A 9,130-nucleotide genomic window follows, 5' to 3' on the forward strand; every position below is an offset into this window, starting at 1 on the left:
AGATTTGAACCCTTAACATTTGGTTAACGGACATCTTTTCATAAAAATCTAATACCTTTGGCTTTCAAGCCCCTTGGTTTTTATGTATATTTTCTTTTATATAATGTCATATTACAGGCTTTTTAATTTTAGGGGGAAAATGATTTAGGAGGGTAACTACCTCTTATCCGTGTTCACATATTAGCAACTTCTTCTTTTTTGTACATAATAAAGCAACTAACTTGTTTTAACTGTTTAAATTACACCAATATTACCGGTGTTAATCGGTAACTCAAAGGGAAAATGACTTAGGAGGGTAACTACCTCTTATCCGTGTTCACATATTAGCAACTTCTTATGTTTTGTACATAAGAAAGCAATTAACTTGTTTTAACTATGTAACATCCCAAAAATCATGACCAAAAATTTCGTTTTTAATTTAATACTAAAACCATAATTGTCAAACCATTAATTTAATACTCCGGCATCGGACCCCGCCTGGCATTAAGCCCCGTTCGATATACAAATTTGTCTCTCTTAGGACCCGCCTATCTCCGGGCCCCGCCCGCTAAACACATACAATCGTTTAACATGCTAACACATAAAGAAACATACTCTATTGTATCCCTGTCCTAAGAAACATACTCTGCGAATAATGAGATATGGAACATCGTTCGTACTCAGCTAGTGATGGGATACGGGACCTCCCCCACACTCACCTCTTTACCAAGCACATACAAGTATCACACAGACAACAAGTATAATCTAACATGCAAACATTCCTCGGGCACCCGCCCGACATCAAACCTTGGTCTGGAATAACATACTAGCATATAATGCCTAGGGCTAACCCCCGGGTCTTCCTACTCATAGACTATATGGGCTGGCATTGTGGCCTTAGACCCATTCACACAGTGAGGAGACTCACCTTGCACTGCTGAAGCCCTGGCTAGAACTAGCTGAGTACGGACGAAGTTTCGTATCTCAATATTAGCAGAATATGTTTCTTAGGACAGGGATACAGGAGAGTATGTTTCTTTATGTGTTAGCATGTTATATGATTGTATGTGTTTAGCGAGCGGGGCTTGGAGACAGGCGGGGCCTAAGAGAGACAGATTTGTAAACCGAGCGGGGCTCGATGCCAGGCGGGGCCTGATGTCGGGCGAGGCCCGATGCCGAAGTATTAAATTAATGGTTTGACAATTATGGTTTTAGTATTAAATTAAAAACGAAATTTTTGATCATGATTTTTTGGATGTTACACAGTTAAAACAAGTTAGTTGCTTTCTTATGTACAAAAAATAAGAAGTTGTCAATATGTGAACACGGATAAAAGGTAGTTACCCTCCTAAGTCATTTTCCCTTTGAGTTACCGGTTAAAACGGGTATTAGCAGGTAATATTTGTGTAATTTAAACAGTTAAAACAAGTTAGTTGCTTTATTATGTACAAAAAAAAAAAAAGTTGCCAATATGTGAACACGGAAAAAAGATAGTTACCCTCTTAAGTCATTTTTCCAATTTTAGGTTATAAAGCAACACGTTTTTTTTTTTTTTTTTTTTTTGATTTTTATTTTTTAACGTAATAGGTTACATACCCTTGACAATCTGTCAAATCAAAATAACCAACATAGACCCTTTTTTGAAAACTACAAGAACTGAATGACAGAACGTGGAAGTATAAGTACAAGAACTGAATGACAGAACATGGAAGTATAGGCAACGAATTTTGAAAGGAAAAAGTAGAAAAACTGAACTGCTTTACGTAAAATGATTAATGCTCTCGTTGAGAGTCGAACTCAAGACCTCCCGCTTACTAAACGGGTGCTCTAACCAACTGAGCTACGAGAGCTAGGTGACTTTTATGTTTCAATATCACCTAGTTAAAAGCACTGAAGATATTTTTTTTTTCTATTTTTATAATCTTAAATATAAAATTTAATACAAAACTAGTACCTAAATATATAGTATTAGATGACTCTTAACCTTAAATATCAAATCTAATACAAAACTAATACCTAAATATATATCAGATGACTCTTAATCTTAAATATCAATTTTAATATAAAACTAGTACCTAAATATACATTTAGATGACTCTCAAACGTTTTGATGCATTTTAAATATTTCTACTTATTAAACGTTACTAATTCCACTCGTCAAAAATAAATATAAATAAATTAAAATAAATAATTTTTAGGATCATGATTTATATTTTGAGAGGCGATCCAGTTATATTAACTAGTGTTATGTTCCTCGTTAACAGATACTTCAATTTACTGAAATGTCATTTTTTCACAATGACATCATTTACACGGGAAAAAAGACTTCAAAATAATATTTCGTACTACTTTTCTATTTATTTATTTTTTATTTTCATGACTGCCCTAACAAAAAATGATTGATTATACCCTCCAGTGTTGAGTATTTCATCATACTAAAATGTCAAATTTTATATTCTCTAATTTTGGACATTTCAGTATATTAAATTTCTAGTCTCTAATTTTTGCAGCTAATTTTTATAACTTTCGGTGTCGGTAGTATACTAAAATGTTAAGTTTTATACCCTCATTTTTCGGGTATTTCAGTATATTAAAATGTAAATATCTAATTCTATTACCAAACATTATACCCTTTGGTGTCAATCATTTCAGTATACTTTATACTGAAATGTCAAGCTTTATACCATCAGGTGAGTATTCAATCATACTGAAATCTCAATATTTGATTTTGCAGCAACACTTAAAACCCTCTAGTGTCGGGTAGTTTAGTATGTTTTAATGTCAACAACTTCTCGTAAGCTCGGACAACAGCTTCTAATTAGCTTGGACTTACTCTTAATCATCTCATAAAATAACTTTTGATTAGCTTACACAACTGCTTGGATCTGAATAATTTCAACATTTTCTAGTCCAACTTTCTTTTAAAAAGTTCTAAATGCAAGATAATGATTGGTTATTTAAAAAAACCAAAAAATACAATGCTACAATTGGTTTGTTAAAATAAAATTGGAATGCTATAATTGATTGTATTTTAAGAAAACGCGAATTTTGTAATTAAAAGACCCTTACTTTTCAGTATTAAAAAAAAAAATCTAATTTTTTTTGGTCAAAACTCTAAACTTTGCTGTTAAATAACCCTATTTTTGTTGTACATAATCTCAATAATGTTGTAAAACATCTTTCATTTGATGTAAAAAAATCCCAATTTTGCTGTCTAATAATATCATTTTTTTAATCAAATTACGTTAGATAAATACATGCTAAAGAATTATTATTATTTTGTTTATTCAATCAAATTAAGTTAATGTAAATTACGTTGTATTTTGAACATATTACTATTATAGGATAGATTTTTTAAATTAAAAGATCTAAGAATAGAAAACTACAAACTAGTGAAATTACATTTTGTAAAAGAAAACACATATATAAAAGGACACTAGCAAGACGTGGAGCAAGAAAAATACCAATTACAAATTATCTGAAGGGTGTTGTAGTCAACAAACCTAATTTCTATAAAATTTACTTTTTCTGTTACAATACAATACACAAAAAAAAAAAAAAAAAAAAAAAAAAAAAAAAAAAAAAAAACCTCATTTATTGAGTCAACATTTTCATCTTTCCTATCTCTTATTACCCGTAAAAACTCGAACTTTTCTTAAATGTCAAAGGTACCAAATCATGGTATAGACCACCACATCAATCACTACCTAATTTGTTGCAGTAAAAGAGAGATCATAAATCGAATTTTAACATACACATTTATAGGTATTGCTCTTAGGATTATTTATTTATAATGAGACACTGTAATGATCCAAAAATAAAACCATAAAATTTTATTTTTAATCAAATAAAAACAGTGCGGCTGTAACGACCCAATTTTTACGTCCGAAAATTTCATTTTAAAATATTACTTTAGAAAACATCAATAAATTAAAACATTGTTTGATCACACCATAACACATCGTAACCATGTTCTAAAAAGTCAAACCATACATCCCATCAAAATATCAGAGTACAGTCCCAGTAAATTTCGTAAATGCGGAAACCGAAGAGTGTGTGTATGACGTGCTGCTACCGCGCCGGTTCCTTCCCCTTTGATGCAGAGGTATCTGAAAACAAAACTGTAAACGTAAGCACAAAGCTTAGTGAGTTCCCCCAACGTACCACATACCATACAATCACATAACATACGTACTGCCAGGCTATTCTGGGGTACCTGACTACCCGGTACGGCCATTCTGGGGTGCCGACCTACCCATACGACCATTCTGGGGTGCCGTCTTACCCGTGTCAAGCCATTATGGGGTGCTGACTACCCATGTCAAGCCATTCTGGGGTGCTGACTACCCATCGGTCCTAACAACCGATCCTCGGGGACTGGTCCCCTTCCGCTACCTCTATCGCATAACATAATAGACCAACATACAAGCATACCATCACATACAGTCAGATAATTCTGGGGTGTCTGACTACCCAGCGGTCCTAACAACCGAACTCTACTACTATTGCATATAACGTATCATGATAGCATGCAACATAACAGGTAACAGCAAACCTAGATGATATCACAAAGACAATCATCTATCATACATCTCCTACTGGTGGGCCGGCCGTGTGGCCTTAGACCCACTACTACTGGAAGGTAACTCACCTCAAAGTAGCTGCTGAACTGATCGGGAACTAACTGACTGCTGCTGCTCCGGGAGTCCTCCGGCTGCAATTCCCACAACATACTCAATCAAACACTACTAACTGTCCTTTAGGTAAAATGACCATTTTACCCCTGGTCTAGCTCTAAGCCAATGCTAGAGTCAACTTTCAGTTGACCCGACTCGCCGAGTCCCTAGCAAACCATTGTCCTGGGTCCCTGGTTCTACTCGTCGAGTTGGGCTATGACTCGACGAGTTCACCTTCTAACTGTCATTCAACTCCTTCATCCTACTCGTCGAGTTGTACGAACAACTCGTCGAGTTCATCTTCATCCGAAGAACACTTTATGCTAAGACTCGCCGAGTTGTATGAACAACTCGCCGAGTCTGTTCTTGATCTATGAAGATTGCCTTGGACTCGCCGAGTCAGGGCATTGACTCGCCGAGTCCTAACATGGGTGAGTTCAGCTCCCAACTCACCGAGTCACCCCCTGTGACTCACGGCTCAACTCGACACATCATGAAGGGACGAAATCGGTGACTCGCGACCAGACTCGCCGAGTCACCTATACGACTCGCCGAGTCGCCGCCATGCATCCACCAAATACACAGATTTACTCGATTTTAGTCCATGCCATTCATAGATCTGGACTTCTAGGACCCAAATCACACGTAAAGTTTCCAACTTTACGTGTGGATATTCACTAATGTGGATTTTAGGGTGCAAAATGCCTCAAAAGGGTAGATCTAGGATGAACAAGCCACATGGAGCCATAAAGCTCACAGATCTGAGCTCCTGGAGCTCAATCTTGCCTAGATCTAAAGGTTAATCCACTTATTACGAAACATTAAGCACAAACAAGCTTGAAGAATTGCTCAAGAGTGTCCCAAATGAAATCCTAAGCATAGAAATAGGGGAAAAACGAGATATACCTCAAGGAAAATGTTGAAATGACACAAAGATGGCTGATCTCCTTCTCCTCTTCTTGATCTACTCCTCTTTCTCCTCAAAACCTTCAAGAAGACACCAAGAACACTTCAACCTCTCAAGGAAATAAGGGAAAACGATGTTGGGGGAGTTCTGGGGGTGAATGGGGACGAGTTGGGGCGGAATGAGGGTTTAAATAGGGTGCAAACCCTTGAAACTTAGGGTTTCATCCAGCAGCGGTGACTCGCCGAGTCCAGGATATGGACTCGCCGAGTTGCCCACTTAAACGTGTCCTGAGTCTCGTCCCTACTCGGCGAGTCGGACCTTATGACTCGCCGAGTCCAAGGCTAAAATAGGGCAATGCTTAAATAAAATTCACATACCGGAAACCAGGTGCTACAGCGGCAAACATTATTCATACAAGTTTAACAAAGTGAGTGTATGAGTATTATTTCATATCAGAGTAAATTATAAAATGCGGAAGCATATGGTGCGTGCCCTACAATCACCCAATGTTCACTTATCTAAAAACCGTAGTACCTGAAACACAAACTGAAAACCGTAAGTACAAAGTTTAGTGAGTTCCCCCAACATACCACATACAACACAAACATATTGTCAAGCATATTTGGGTGCCCGACCTACACTGCCAAGCATATATGGGTGCTCCACCAACCCTGTAAGGCATATCTGGGTGGCCGACCTACCCTGCTAGGCATATTTGGGTGTCCGACCTACCCTCTAGTCTATTTCAACCGGTTAGGGGGTCTATTTTACCCCTACCCCTACCACATAATAACAACATAAATCACATGATCATCAAGTAATACATGAACGATAATAATTATCACACAGACAACCATCATACTATGCAATAAATAAAGGATCGGCCTTGGTGCCTTCGACCCATAACATTCACGAAGGGAGGCTCACCTCGAATGTAGAAGCTCACTAAAAGAAATCCCTAGTTGCTACCCTAACGACCTCCCAAACTATAAATGCCAAAATACCACCGAATTAGCAAATGGGTTCCAAATATGCTCCATAATCCATACTTGGGGTAAAATGACCATTTTACTCTTGGCCCAACTAGACTCACAAATAAGGCCTAAGCCCAAAACTACAAGATCCATAAAAACCCACTAATGGCCCAATTTTCCAAATTAGGCCCAACCAATATGAGCCTTATCCTAAAGCACAATAATTCCTTATCCAATGATAAAGCTCAGATGACCCAAGGCTCAATCAGCAAGTGCAATAAAAGTGGCCCAAAGGAAAGCAAACCCCCAAAACACCACTACCCAAAATCCATTAGATCGATGAATGTTGGGCGTACTCGAGGAGTTCCATGTTGCGACCAAAAGGAGGTACGTTGGGCGTACCTTTATTTATGTGGGGCGTAACCACTATTTGTCCAAAACTTATTTGTCAACTTAATCCATTAAGTCCTTCAAACAAAACCTCAGGAGACCTTCCAACTAAGCTCTTAACGCATAAAGTTGGCACCTTTATGCATTTGCATGACTCAGTGGGGCCCAACAACCAACTTAATCCATTAATACCAAACATAATCCACCTAGAACATGCATGGGTGATTTTTAACCTTAAAGGAGGCAACTTTATGAACTTATAATCTCAGAAATGCTAAGAGTAGCAACTCAAAGCTCTTGGAGTGGTGTCAGCCGACTAGACCTCACCTATGAGGTCAAAATGGGACCAAAACCCACATAATCATAGATCTCAACTTCTAATGAGCAAGTATAGAACTTTTTACCTTTTATGAGCTAGAAATGAAGCCAAAAGTCTGGATCTAAACGTTCTCTCTTGACCCACAAGCTAACACCAAGCACCCTTTTCTTGAAAATGAGCAAGAATACACCAAGAACACACTTACATATGACAATCACTCAAAATGAGGTTAGGTTGTCCAAAATGAGGCTTAGAAGGCAAAGGAATCTGAGAATGAAAGAGCCTTGAGCTCATAAAGATGTTTAAATAGTGCCAATTCTGCTAATTTCTTCAAAATGCCATAACTTCCTCATCTTAAGTCCGTTTCCAACAAACCTTATATCCATGGAAAGGTGGCGAGAAGTCCTACACTTCTAACAACACACTGAAGCCTTAAAACCTCCCGAACAAAACCCAAAATCCATAACAGACCGGAATATCAAATTACAAGTATACCCTTGGCCTCCGAAGACACAATTGAACACCTGGATCACTTAAACCGTAATAACCACACCCGACAAGGGCCAAATTCTTCGTTCCCAAGGCCCTAAGCGTCATGACCACTAAAGACTGGACTACAGCCTCGAATAAAGAAGCAAATCTCAAACTGAGTGTTACAACTTTCCCTAATTAAATTAGATTTCATCCTCGACATCTCTCTTTACTAAAACTCGTATCGAATCATCAGGAAAGCAACCGAACATTTTGCGCATAAAACGACCTTCCCGAGACAACTGAAACTTCCATCCTGAAGAAAAACAAACCTTAAGACCCCAAAGGAAACCACTTCTACCTTTTTGAAACCTACAATCCACTTTGGTCTGACTCCCTGACAGACCGCCCATGCTGTAACATTACCAAACCAAGCCTTTATCGAATAACAGACCAAACATACACTTCTAACCCTGATCATCTTGATGCTACCAGCAGAAGAAATCCGCTGACCATAGCCACATACAGAACACATATGCTTAACAGAAGGCTGAGATAATCCTTCGAGTGGGAGATTCATCCCTACAACAGTTAGACTCAAACGAGAGTTGCACAACATGGTCAAATCAATCACTCTTAGATTATTTAATCCCATTGCAAGTGACTTAACACTCTCGATCAACAAGCTACTCTATACACACGAACCCCCAAATCATTACTACTACCCGAAGCATCACGCTGCCTCCTATCTGCTTTCTAAAAGTAACTGAGACCTCCCTGGTCACAACTTATATGCTAACTATCTAGATTATTGGGTTCTACCCGGTTGTTGAGCCAAATAAAACCTTCACAGTTTCCCCATACGACTTCCGAAAAGAAACTTCAATCGACAATAAATACCCAAGCCATCTCGATACTAAACCCGATACTAAGCTGAACGCTACAGGACAAGTTGTAGTCTTACCTCATTCCTAGTCTCACACGACCTACCATTTCTTGATTCCAAACATGATGTGGCCCTACTATAGCCTTGCGAACAGACTTGCCTTAACCTAAACCATCTGAAGAAATCCATGAGCAAGTAACAGATTTGCTACAATCTTGCCTTGACCTAGCTGACCATTAGTGAATGCTACCGGCCACCTTGCAGTCTTACAACATTCACATACTGCCACAACCACCGCCCAATGCCTTATCACTAATCTATCTATCTGAACAACATCCAGATTCTAACATGCACCTTGTTGGATAAGGTGTCTAAGTCCATAACTTATTTGGTATATACTTGACCCGACCGGCATGGTCCATTTGGGTTGCATCTCATCCAAACTATTATGGATAATTTTATGAGAGTTATACACATATGTTTATTAATATATTATGAGTTATAATATATTAATATGAAGTTACGTTA

At 38.0% G+C, this 9,130-nt stretch overlaps 1 non-coding gene across 1 annotated transcript; it reads right to left on the reverse strand.

Annotated features, from left to right (window-relative positions):
* Positions 1 to 1,755: 1,755 nt before the first annotated feature.
* On the reverse strand, positions 1,756 to 1,829 carry TRNAT-AGU (transfer RNA threonine (anticodon AGU)). Its single transcript has one exon. It is a non-coding gene; the product is annotated as a tRNA-Thr (tRNA).
* Between the last annotated feature and the right edge of the window lie 7,301 nt (positions 1,830 to 9,130).

This window comes from Lactuca saligna, chromosome 4 (genome assembly GCF_052625555.1).
Source record: "Lactuca saligna cultivar CGN05327 chromosome 4, ASM5262555v1, whole genome shotgun sequence".
In the NCBI taxonomy this organism is placed as follows: Eukaryota; Viridiplantae; Streptophyta; class Magnoliopsida; order Asterales; family Asteraceae; genus Lactuca; species Lactuca saligna.